The sequence below is a fragment of the Camelina sativa genome, chromosome 17, assembly GCF_030686135.1.
Source record: "Camelina sativa cultivar CO46 ecotype springtype chromosome 17, ASM3068613v1".
Lineage (NCBI taxonomy): Eukaryota > Viridiplantae > Streptophyta > Magnoliopsida > Brassicales > Brassicaceae > Camelina > Camelina sativa.
In genome coordinates this window covers 12,690,283-12,703,600 of record NC_141896.1, presented here as the reverse complement: position 1 = coordinate 12,703,600, position 13,318 = coordinate 12,690,283, and the positions used below count along the sequence as shown (strand labels likewise).

The following is a 13,318-nucleotide window of genomic DNA, read 5'->3' as shown; positions in this document are numbered from 1 at the left end:
TTGAGCTCGCCCTCGAATTCGCCCGCAAGCTCCCTTATCACACCGACCTGGCCTCGTCAATCGCGCACATTAGCATCCTGCGAGCTCCACCATAACGCTAAACTCGAGCTCGTCCACCTCCGTCTCGCCAAACCGAGCTCGCCTGCCTCGACCACAACCGTCCACGCGTGTATCACCCTTGATAGCATCTCGCAAACATGTCACGAGCTTACCACTGTCGCATCACGAGCACGGCGTTTCCCTCAAACCAAGCACGTTGCCACTCCGTCGCCGCACCAACACGATCCGGGTGGAGGCTGGGCCGAGACACCTAACGGTCTCGTCTAGATCTGGCGAGCAAAGAGACGCGGCGCGTCGGGACTCCAAACGGACTCACCACGGGAATTGATCGGCGCAGTGGACCAGGACGCCTAGCGGTCCAGTCCAACGGCGAGAAGGTAGCCACGGCGGTGGTGGAGAGAGAGAACGGCAGAAACACGGCTGGACGACAAGTTCAGCGGCAGGCGGCGCATCGTCCAGGACGCCTAACGGTCCAGTCCGACGGTGAGAAGGTGGCCGCAGAGATGGTAGGGCGAGCAGCAGAGACATGGCATGACAAGTCGGCGGTGAGACAAGTGACCTCCCACAGTGGCAAAGACCAAAGCCGGCGAAGAAACCACGGCGGCGGTGCTATCGGCGGGGATTCCAGGAAGTCCCACCGGCGAGAACAGACAGCGGCCGGGAACTGAGTCCCACACGGCGGCGGCCTCATGGTCTTACAAACCAAAAAAAAAATATATAAGAAAGAGAGATAAGGGAAGGAGGAAAGAAGTATACCTTTTTGGAGAGAAGAAGATTAATGAGTAAAGACTAGGTCAAAGACATATATATATGGGGGGACCAGCACGTTGACCGAGAAAACCCTAGTTTCTAAGTTGTCTCTACTTCCCGCGCCTCGGGAAACGTGCAGAATACTCAAAGCTCCTGTTTAAAGCCCAACGGACCTCGAGAAACGTGCCCGATGCACTGTTCATCCCGGAATCTCCCGGATACCTCGAAAAACGTGCCCGACGCACTGTTCATCCCGGAATCTCCCGGATACCTCGATAAACGTGCGCAACACACTATTCATCCCGGAACCCTCCGGAAGGCAACAAAACTCCCGAAATCTTCTATCCTTCCCGCAAGACGGACCTGAAGACGCGTAGTCGGATCCGACGGGCTCAAGCAAGCCATCGCACATCGGACTAGGGGGGGGACCATTATTGGATATGAAGACCTAAGCAGAAGATTTCATGAAGATTTGGGCCTAAAGTTTTGGATTTAGCCCAACAGGCCGCAGGGGCAAAATCGTCATTTTACCAGGAGACAGAAGAAACCCTAGGTCAAGGTCCCACTATAAATACCTGACGTCATTGTCAGGAAAAGAGATCCAAAATTTTGGGCAATTAGAGAGAGAAAAGGCTTTAATTTTCGTATTAGGCATTTTAGCTCTCAAATTGTCATTTTCTGTAAAACCCTTGACTAAGATTCTTAAGTTAAATAAAAGGACCAGATCCGATTCGTCCCACTTGATTCATATATTTATATTGTCGATTTCATACATCAACAGTGGAGGACGATCCACTCTCCCTCATATATTCATTATCATCAACCTAGAGGTAATGGGATATGCATCAATGGGGTTTTATAGTACGTTGGTAAGGGAGTTGATTTAAGTGACTGTTTTATAGTTTGCTTTGATGTCAGATCAGAGAAATTTAAGCAGCTTCAAGCTCGTCAATGCTTTTATGGTTGGTCTACTAAATTGATAAACTATAAGGGTAAATTAGGTGTGATTGATTTTGACTTGAGGGGTGAATATGGTTGTGGATTTCCCCTTACGTTACATATGTGGGTACTAGAGGATACTGAGAAACGAGAACGGTCTAAATATGCCTACACTTTGAGGACTGAGAATAAAGTTGTTAAGGATGACGATCATATTAGGGTTGTTGGGGCGACGGCTTCAGGTGAGATTGTTATAGCCAAATATGATAATGCATGTGAATCGTTTTGTATTTTCTATTTTACTCCCGAAAGGAACACTCTCCAATATGTTGAAATCCAAGGTCTTAGACAAGAAGGGGTAGAATGGTCTAACGATTATCATGAAGTCTTTGTAGACCATGTAGAGGATCTTCACTTTGATGTTATGAAGACACCATATACTGCAACATCTATAAGCCGACCAGAACAAAAGCACATCAACATCATCTGAAGAAGATTATCAAGTGAGGTTCCCTTGCTCACCTGCAACAAGATCGTGGTACTTTTGAGAGAGAAAATTAATATTATGTTCTGAGTTTTTTAGAAGATGATTAATTAATTATAGGTGTCAAAACTTGATAGCTCTCAATATCAGCTAAAATCTCTCTATTTTGGGCTGAAGTTGTCTTCTTAATATATATAATAGAGAGTCTAAGCTATTTTGCTTTTGGATGTTATACTTCTCATTTACAGATTTCATGTTAGATCTATCACTCTTGGCTTTGGTATTTTGTTCTTTCTAGCTTCGTGTTGTTGTCCATGTCCTCCTATTGAAGTGGGTATGATATAAAATAGAGAAGCAAGACCGAACCCAAAGACATGACTCGCGCATTCACCCATGAAGAAACCAAAATCCGAGGGTGCCTGGTCATGTAAAAACGACATTGATGTACGTAGTAGAACAAGAGCATCGATGTCCGCAATAATTTTTAGTTAGTTTAGTAGTTTTTTTTTTTAGTTTAGTTTAGTTTTATGAACAAGAACGCAACAAGAGCGGACGATGGGTGCATGATAATGATGCAAAGTACGTATTTTTGCACCTTAGACATGCCATGTAGCCAAAACGAAAAAAACGTAAGCAATCGAGCCATTCGTGAGATATCAAATAGCCTTAATTAGCATTGAATGTTTTTAGTTTTGGGTTTAATTTTGAAAATAATCAGTTTTACCCATTCATGATTGTATATAAAATATATTCCCTAAAAAGTATATAAAATTTTTCGATTTTCAATGAAAAATTGGTTTTTGGGGTTTTATATATGGTTTTCATCAAATTTTCAAACGTAATATTCTGGATATGAATGGCGATGGATATTTGATTTTTCTCCCTTTTTTCATGGTTTTGCAAAATCTGAAAACCAAAAACCACATTTAATCCAAAAATTATTTAACAACTTACAAACATAACTGACATTCGTATATTCTTACAGAATTTTTAAAAAGTAAATAATCTACACATGCATGAAAATTTATTTATGTTTATTGTTGTGGTCAAACAGAATTATGTTTACTAGGGTTTTTCTTTTGGCCAAACCGAATTAACTAAATCCTTTATTTAATTTCTTTGGGAGAAGAGCCTGCGACCCCAAACTCCATAAGCAAACACACGACACGATCATGAATAGAGGAGAAAACTCAGATTCCATCTTTATTGATATGATTTCTGATATACTCTCGAGATTGCCTGCGAAATCAATCGCGAGGTTTCGCTATGCGTGTCGAAGCTATGGGGATCCTTGCTTTGCGAGCCATATTTACCGACTTGTTCTTGACTAGGTCGTTGGCTCATCCACGTCTCTTAATTGGGGTCAAACAAGACGGAGAGTGGTTTTTGTTTTCGGCGCCTCAGCCTCAGAATCCGTCCTCTCTTGTTGTCACAGCTGATTTTCATATGAAGATGTCTTTTGACTTAATTTACTACGAGAGTTGTAGATATGCCTCTGGTTTGCTCTATTTCCCTAGCATACGTATCTCAAAGGAGTATAATCATGATACATATGATATGAATGAAATGCATGCGATATGTAACCCTAGCACGGGACAGTATGCGATCTTACCTGAACCGAGAACAACATACAGAGGGGGAGGTGGCTTTTTAGGGTTCGATCCAATTGCCAAACAATTCAATGTTTTGGTTAATGGTCGTTATATCCTGACATTAGGAACTGAAGAACTGAGATGGAGGACGACATAATGTCCCTCACATCCTTATAGTGGATTTAGGGGTAATGGGATATGCATCGATGGAGTTTTGTATTACTTATGTTACATCGGGGATTATGGGTATACATTTTTATGTTGTTTTGATGTTAGGTCTGAGAAGGTTGAGTTTTTAAATCCAGGCACCTGCGATATGAATGCGACTACTACATTGATAAACTATAAGGGTAAGCTAGGTTTGATTAATATGAAGTATGATCATAGTCATGATCAGTATGGTGGATGTAACAGTAAATAAATCAGCGAGCTAAAAACTATTCTAGGTCTTCACCAAGAGACTAAGAACAGAGAAAACAAAACTGAAAGATGATCAAAGAGAGAGAAGGATCACCTTAAAGGACTGATTCCGAGTGATGTGAGCAAGCTTAAGCGCCGCAAGAGATAAATGAGGAAGAGAGAGAGAGATAGGGAAATAAAGATGATACTCATTAATTAGGTTTCTCGAAATGGCAAACATTGCCTTACATACTATTCTTTGGACCACAAACCGGTACCAAAAGAAGATAACCAAAGCATAAACCGGATTACATTTTAATGTATCTGTTACATCATAAAGTAAAATACTGAAGGCATATTCCTGTCACAATACTCTCCTCTTCAGAACATCCTTGTCCTCAAGGATCAAAGGTGGGATATTTGTTGATGAAGTCTTGGTAGAACTCCCAAGTAGCTGCTGCAGGTGTTGAGCCTTTCCAGTGAACCAGAACCTTTGTGGTGGCTTTGTTGCGATACTTGATCACATTCTTATCCAAAATGGCCTCTGGTTCTTTAGCGTTGCCGATGTCCAACAGATATTGGGGTAACAATGGAGAGTCCGAGGGAGGATTTGGGCAAAGTTTCAACTGGCTTACATGGAAGACATCGTGAATAGCCAATTGCTGAGGGAGCTTTAACTTATACGCAACTGAACCTACTCTGTCCACGATCTGAAAAGGGCCGTAGAACCTTGGGGACAGCTTATGAGGGACGTTCTTTGACTTAAGGGAGTTCTGGCGATATGGTTGCAGTTTTAGATAGACGAAGTCTCCTATCTTAAACTCCCTTTCAGACCTGTGAGAGTCTGCTGCTTGCTTCATCCTGTTCTAAGCTCTGAGCAGGTGGAACTTGAGCATATTAATCACTTCTTCCCGTTTTTGCAAACTGCGATCAACCACAACGGATGAGCTCTCACCAGGGAGATATGGTAGGTGAAGTGGAGGAGGTTGCCCGTACACGATCTCATAAGGGGGTTGACTGGATGGCAGTATGATAGGTAGTGTTATACCACCATTCTGCAAGAGGAAGCCATTTGCTCCAAGTTTGTGGGGCTTCTGACACCATACAGCGAAGGTACGTCTCCAGTGTTTTGTTGGTTATTTTTGTCTGACCATCGGTTTGGGGATGGTAAGACGTTGAAAACTGAAGATCAGTTCCATGAACCCTGAACATCTCTCTCCAAATCTCACTCAAAAACGTGGGGTCTCTGTCATTGGTGACATCCTTAGGCATACCGTGAAGCTTGAAAACTTGGTCAAGGTATACCTGTGCAACATCCAAGGCCGTATAGGGGTGTGGCAGAGGCAGGAAGTGTGCGTTTTTACTCAACCTGTCGATAACCACCAGGATGCAGTGTTTACCGGATGAAGGTGGTAGACCTTCAATGACATCCAAACTAATTGATTCCCAAACACCATTAGGAATGGGTAATGGATTCAGCAGTCCGGGCTTAGCAGCCATGTCGTACTTGTTTCGCTGGCAGATACTGCAGTTGCGGACGTAGTTCTGGACCTCGAGACTCATTTTGGGCCAGAAGAATAGGGATTTGACGCGGTGTAAAGTCGCATCTCTACCTGAGTGTCCACCTATAGCCAAATCATGCAACCACTGGAGGATCTTGGTTTTAACTGCCGCGTCATTCCCAACTACCAGCTTACTCTTGCGTCTTAACTCACCGTTGGTGAAGGTATAGTTTGGATGCGAGGCCGGTTTGGCTTTGATCTCAGATATAAGCTTACGCAAATGATCATCAGTTTCCCACAGAAGTTTCAACGAGTCAAAGAAGCCCTCGTGAGCTTGGGACAAGGTGATTTGTAGAAGTTGTGAGCCAGTTACCCGTGATAAAGCGTCCGCAGCATGGTTTTCTTTGCCTGCTTTATACTGTATCTCAAAAGTGTACCCCATTAGTTTAGACAATCACATATGTTGAAAGGGTGTGGTTACCTTTTGATCCATAAGGAATTTGAGGCTCTTTTGATCTGTTATGATGATGAAGGGTCGATGTGCGAGGTAAGCGTTCCAAACCTGAACTGGATGGACCATTGCAAGCAACTCCTTTTCATAAACCGATAATGATTGGTGTCTTGGTCCCAAAGTTCGGCTGATGAAACAGATAGGATGATGGTCTTGCATTAGCACTGCCCCAATGCCCACATTAGAAGCGTCGGTCTCAACTACGAATGTTTTGTCGAAGTTAGGTAGTACCAAAACCGGGGATGTAGATAGTGCCTTTTTCAGGTTTTGGAAGGCCTGATCCGCTTCTGCATTCAAAAGGAACCCATCTTTCTTAAGTAAGTTGGTAAGAGCCCTTGCAATAACCCCATATCCTTTGATGAACCTTCTATAGTAGTAAACCAAACCCAGGAAGCTCCTCAACTGCTTCTGGTTCAACGGTGTTGGCCACTGCTCTATTGCCTTGATCTTACCCGGGTCGGTGCTTACACCTTCTTCAGAGATAAAGTGACCCAAGTACTCGATGGTGGTGGCCCCGAACGTGCATTTTGAGGGTTTCAGGAAGAGCTGTTGGCCTCGCAATATAATGAACACCTGTTGGAGATGGTATAGATGCAGCTCTCATGTGGCACTGTACACCAATATGTCATCGAAGAACACCAGTAAGAACTTCCTGGCAATCTCTTGGAAGGCATGGTTCATTAACCCTTGGAACATGCATGGAGCATTAGTAAGGCCGAAAGGCATCACTAAGTATTCATAGTGCCCCGCATGAGTTTTGAACACTGTTTTGTATACATCCTCGGGTGACATTCTGATTTGGTGGAAACCAGTCCGCAAATCCAGCTTAGAGAAGTACTTAGCACCACCTAGTTCATCCAACAGATCTTCCAACAAAGGAATAGGGTACTTATCTTTGATGGTTTGCTTGTTGAGACCACGGTAATCCACACAGAGGCGCCACGAGCCGTCCTTCTTCTTGACCAACACAATAGGTGAAGCGTAGGGACTAGTGCTACTCTGTATGATCCCTTGGGAAATCATGTCCTTCACCATCCTATCAATGACATCTTTCTGGAGGGTTGAATAGCGGTAAGGTCTGAGACTCACCGGGTTTGCATCTGCGATCAGAGGGATCTTGTGATCGTACCCTTCACGAAATGGTGGCAAACCGGAGGGTTCCTCGAAGATATCATGGAAAGATGCTAGTAGGTATTGCAGGGAAGGGTCATCTGACATTTCTGACTGATGTGTGGCGATGTGTGAGAGAAGGGCTTCCGATTGTAGAGAAGGTTGATCAGGTGAGTCTGAGAGCAACTGAACTTGCAAGAGGGCTATCTGCGATGGTTCTTGCATGATTTTGTCCAAATTATCACCTTTAACTTCCTTGCAAACAACCTTTGTTCCCCGCAACACATGCTTAACGCCTCCTAACTTGAACTCCATGCGCAAATTCAAGAAATCCCATAATATTGGACCCAGGGTCACCAACCATTGCACCCCGAGGACCAGGTCATAACTATCCAACGGTATCGATCTCACCTCTGTGACAAACGCATACCCTTGCATCCTACATGAAAAACCCGAACACTTGTGTTTGGAAATGATCGAGCCACTGAAAGCTCCAATCACGCGTATTGGCTTAATGGGTTCCAGGAGACTGCCTATCTCGTTAGCCACAACTACACTGAGAAAACTGTGTGTACTACCGGGATCGATCAACACATGAAGCTTTCGCTTACCGTAGTATGCAGTCATGATCATGCAGGTGAAATCAGAGGTTCCATTCAATGCATTCACAGAGATCACCGGTCCAGTTTCAGTTATCTCTTCCGCCTGATCATCATAATGGTTGGTGATTATCTCTTCTCCCTCGGGGCATTCGTCTTCCTCAACTTCCACCATAAATATCTGAGACCTCTTATGCTTTAAGTGATGACCGGGAGAGTAGGGCTCATCATAGAACATACAGAGCCCTTTGGTTCGGCGTTCTTGCATTTCTTGATATGAATACTTCCTTGGGATTTTCTCGGGGGGTTTGGTGAAAGTGTTTGGCTTGGTAGATGGATATTTGGATATGTTGCTTTCGGGTGTCGGGAGTAATGGGGTTGTGTTTGGGTTCCTGTAGTGGGGTGAAGTGTTTGATTTGGGGAAGGGACTGAAGGGAGCTCGAGGTTGTTTTTGTTGGTTGAGGGATAGATAAGCCTCATGAAGTTTGGCTAATCGCGCGGCTTCAGCTACTTCAGTTACCTCAAACTGGCGGACATGTAACGCAAGTTGAGGGTTGAGGTTGGTCAGGAAAATGCTTAAGGCGTGTTGGTCCAGCAGAGATAGCTTGGTTAGAGCATCTTCAAACTTCTCTAGGAAGTCTTCCACCAAATCACCAGCTTGCTTTATACTCACCAGAGCGGACAGAGGGTCGTTGTTGGCCTCTGCGAACCGTTTAGACAAAGCCATGATAAACTCTGACCACGAAAGGAAAACACCAAAACAATTGTTCAGATAGTTGTGGAGCCACTGAGTTGCTTTCCCCTCTATGTAAATGGAAGCTAACTGGACTTTCCCCTTGGCGGGAGTGTGGTCGAGGCTAAAGAACTGCTCGCAACGGTATACCCAGTCTCTCAACGACGTACCATCAAAAATCGGGAAACCTACCTTGGTCAGGCGCGTGGATAAACCGTTTGGTGCCATTGGGTGGGTTGGAAGACGGTCAGTCCTCATAGGTCGCTTCCCGGAGGACGCGTGGCACTCGTTCAACAGATCTGGGGGGTCTGGAGGTCGCGGTTGCTGAGATGCGGCGGTTACCTCACCAGATACCGTCGTCGGGGAATCAGTGGTTCCGCTTGACTGGCCCGTGTTCTGTAACACTAGCTTCTTCACCATGGATTCAAGGTTGGCCTGAGATTTGACCAGCTCAGTCTGCGATTTGACCAGATCTGCTTTTTGACCCTTGATATCGTCGGTTGTCTGTTTCTGGTCGTCGATTTGTTTGCTCAGAGTTTGGAAACGAGTAGCGTCGGCCATGGTTTTTGTCGATCCAAGGAGCGAGAGCTCTGATACCAATGTAACAGTAAATAAATCAGCGAGCTAAAAACTATTCTAGATCTTCACCAAGAGACTAAAAACAGAGAAAACAGAACTGAAAGATGATCAAAGAGAGAGAAGGATCACCTTAAAGGACTGATTCCGAGTGATGTGAGCAAGCTTAAGCGCCGCAAGAGATAAATGAGGAAGAGAGAGAGATAGGGAAATAAAGATGATACTCATTAATTAGGTTTCTCGAAATGGCAAACATTGCCTTACATACTATTCTTTGGACCACAAACCGGTACCAAAAGAAGATAACCAAAGCATAAACCGGATTACATTTTAATGTATCCGTTACATCATAAAGTAAGATACTGAAGGCATATTCCTGTCATAGTGGATTTCCCCTTGAGTTAGATATGTGGGTTCTAGAGGATATCGAGAAACGGGAATTCTCTGCATATGTCTACACTTTAAGGACTGATGATGAGGATAAAGTCGTTAAGGATGACCAGTATATTTCCGTCGTTGGGGCGAATGCTTCAGGTGAAATTGTTTTGGTGAAGGATAATGCATCTGCACCGTTTTATGTTTTCTATTTTAATCCGGAAAGGAACATCCTCCGAAGTGTTGAAATCCAAGGTATTACTAGACAAGACGGTGTAGAATGGTCTGACGATTATCATGAAGTTTACGTCTTTGTAGACCATGTAGAGGATCTTAACTTTGATATTACGAAGAAGACACCATATGCTGCAACATGATCATGCATCAAGTGAGGACCGTTGCTCATGCCTCCAACAAATTTGTTGCCTTTGCTCCCCAAATCACATAAAAGCTCTCCTCCATGTAAACGTCATGTAATCTAAAAACTTCTTAATGGTTCAGTTTTTATATTCAAAGTCATAGCTGGAGCCTGGAGTTGTTGCTCTTCTTTATATTACAAACACAGAGTCTTTTAGCTATTTTGTTTCTCACTTTATTTGGCTTAGCTATTTCATTGGTTTGGTTTTAATTTCGGTTTAAATTTGTTTCGGTATGAAAAAAAAAACAAAACCGGGTCAATTAAATCCCTTGTACCAAGTTAATTTGGTGAATCGTGGAATGGAATGGCTCGTGTTTACATGGAGACGATGATACAGAGATGCGTCACCTTCTCTCAAATCAAACAACTCCAATCTCATTTCCTCACCGCCGGCCATTTTCAATCTTCCTTCCTGCGTTCTCGTCTTCTCGAACGCTGCGTCTCGGAGACCTTTCATTCGCCGTAAAAATCTTCCGTCACAGCCCTAAACCTTTAACCAACGACTGGAACGCCGTCATCCGCGGATTCGCCTCTAGTCCTCAGCCGTCACTCGCGTTTTCATGGTTTCGTTCAATGTTGCGGCAAACGTCGGCTATGTGTAGAGTCGACGCTTTGACTTGTTCTTTCACTCTTAAAGCTTGTGCGCGTGCGCTTTGTTCTTCCGCTACGGTTCAGCTTCATAGTCAGATTAGTCGTCTTGGGTTTTCCGATGACGCGCGTCTCGGTACTACGTTGCTTGATGCTTACTCTAAAAATGGAGATTTGGTTAGTGCGCACAAGTTGTTCGACGAAATGTCTGTGAGAGACATCGCCTCGTGGAATGCGTTGATCTCGGGGTTATCGTCGGGGAATAGAGCGAGTGAGGCGTTGGAGTTGTATAAACGAATGGAAATAGAAGGAATCAGAAGAAATGAAATAACTGTTGTTGCTGCTTTGGGAGCTTGTTCTCACTTGGGTGCTGTTAAGGAAGGTGAAAAGATCTATGGTTACTTTAAAGATGCAAACTTGGATCATAACGTGATTGTTAGCAACGCGGCTATTGATATGTATTCCAAATGCGGGTTTGTTGATAAAGCTTTCCAAGTGTTTGATCAGATCACGGGTAAGAAGAGCGTTGTTACATGGAACACTATGATCATGGGGTTTGCAGTGCATGGAGAAGCGCACAGAGCGCTAGAGATTTTCGAGAAATTGGAAGTTAATGGTATCAAGCCTGATGATGTCTCATACTTAGCTGCTTTAACCGCTTGCAGACACGCAGGATTAGTGGAGTATGGGACATCAGTGTTCAACAACATGGCTCGTAACGGAGTCGAGCCTAACATGAAGCATTACGGTTGTGTGGTTGATCTGTTAGGCCGAGCAGGAAAACTGAGAGAAGCACACGACATCATATGTTCGATGTCGATGGTTCCGGATCCTGTTTTGTGGCAGAGCCTCCTTGGAGCTTCGGAGATTCACAATAATGTGGAAATGGCTGAGATAGCTTCTAGGAAAGTGAATGAAATGGGTGTTAACAACGACGGGGATTTTGTGTTGCTATCGAACGTTTATGCAGCGCAGGGACGGTGGAAGGACGTAGGACTAGTGAGAGATGATATGGAGACCAAACAAGTGAAGAAAATTCCCGGTCTTAGCTACATAGAAGCCAAAGGAACGATTCATAAATTCTACAATGGTGACAAGATTCATGGACAGTGGAGAGAGATTTATGAGAAGATCGACGAGATCAGGTATAGAATACAATATATACAGCTGAGATTGGCAAAACTCTAATGCTTTTGGATTTATTTAACTTCTTGGGTTTTGGTTGATGAGGTCAGGTTGAAGATAAGGGAGGATGGTTACGTGGCCCAGACGGGACTCGTGTTGCACGACATTGGAGAGGAAGAGAAAGAGAACGCTTTGTGCTATCACAGCGAGAAATTGGCGGTGGCCTACGGACTGATGATGATGGATGGTGCGGAAGAGGAGTGTCCGGTGAGAGTTATAAAGAACCTGAGAATTTGTGGGGACTGTCACGTTGTTTTCAAACATATTTCAAAGATTTATAACAGAGAGATCATTGTTAGGGATCGAGTTCGATTTCATCGGTTCAAAGGTGGTTCATGCTCTTGCAAAGATTATTGGTGACGTTACAAAGTTAAGGGTGGTGATGATTAATTGATTATGTTATTTTTCATGAAAATCTCGAACACTATCTCTAATGGGTAATGAGCATGACAGTGTGAAACAACAATACCATATTACCATGTTTAATTTTAACAAGGTATAAAACAACGTCGATGAAATTAGATCACAACAGCAACTGAGGGCACGCCGGACGCGAAGCCTCTCTGAAACACACTTTGTTAGTGGTATGGATTGATGGATGTATGCAATGGTGAGATATGAAATGAATGAATGGCAGGGTGTTTCAATTTCCCTTATGCAATTATAGTACAAGAGGTGTCAATCCAATCTGAGGGTTGTGAACAATCAGGATGTGTATATGAGCCTAAGTTAAGCCAAATATGCAAAGGATGTTTGTCACTAACAATCCTATTAATGAAATGTAATGAGTAGAAAGTAAAACTACTAGAACTAGATGCTGAATATAAATGGAACAAAATGATTATCACTACAATGAAGCTAGAACATAAATAGAAACTATGCTAATGAACTAATGCAAGACAATAATGAACAGGAAAATAAGCAAATGCAACAGGAATGCAAATAGAATGAGACTAGAGATAAGACAGGACAACTACTAATCATAAACAAGAGTTCTGGGGATAAACTCGAGCAGGCACTCGATCGAGTGTAGATCGAGTGCAGGGTCGAGCTGGATAAATCCGTGAAACAAAGCAATGCAAGAAAAACAGAGCAACACAAGAACGAATCAAACAACAATCAAACAGCAGGATTAAGACTTAAAAATCAATAAACAAGGAAGGCCTTGAGGAGGCATTCATGGGCTGGACTAATGAATGAGGTTATCTAACTTGGTCAACAAATCTCAAGCAAAGCTTTGAACTAATCTCTAGACATATAAATCTAAGACAAGTTTAATCCACTCTCATGGCAAGAAACAATCAAACCTATGCATCTCTAGACTTGTTCTCACATAGTAAAGAGTCTACACAAGCAGGCATTAAGCAATACATCTCATACCAAACAAGACCTCTAATCTCTTAGCAAGCCTAATGTAAGCTCTAGATCTAGCCTTATCTATGCTCCTTAAACATTGGTGTGATGCTAAGATGCTTGAAATCAAACCCTAACTTCTCA

General features: G+C 43.4%; 3 pseudogenes across 1 annotated transcript; all 3 read left to right on the top strand.

Moving 5' to 3' along the window:
- The first annotated feature begins 1,000 nt into the window (after positions 1-1,000).
- Positions 1,001-2,239, top strand: LOC147923602 (F-box protein At1g31080 pseudogene; annotated as a pseudogene).
- A 1,166-nt stretch (positions 2,240-3,405) lies between these two features.
- LOC104759674 (putative F-box protein At5g42430 pseudogene) lies at positions 3,406-10,007 on the top strand (annotated as a pseudogene).
- A 344-nt stretch (positions 10,008-10,351) lies between these two features.
- Positions 10,352-12,236, top strand: LOC109130126 (pentatricopeptide repeat-containing protein At1g34160-like; annotated as a pseudogene). The gene is made up of 2 exons (XR_002036245.2): positions 10,352-11,781; positions 11,872-12,236. The product of XR_002036245.2 is annotated as a pentatricopeptide repeat-containing protein At1g34160-like (transcript).
- Positions 12,237-13,318: the final 1,082 nt, after the last annotated feature.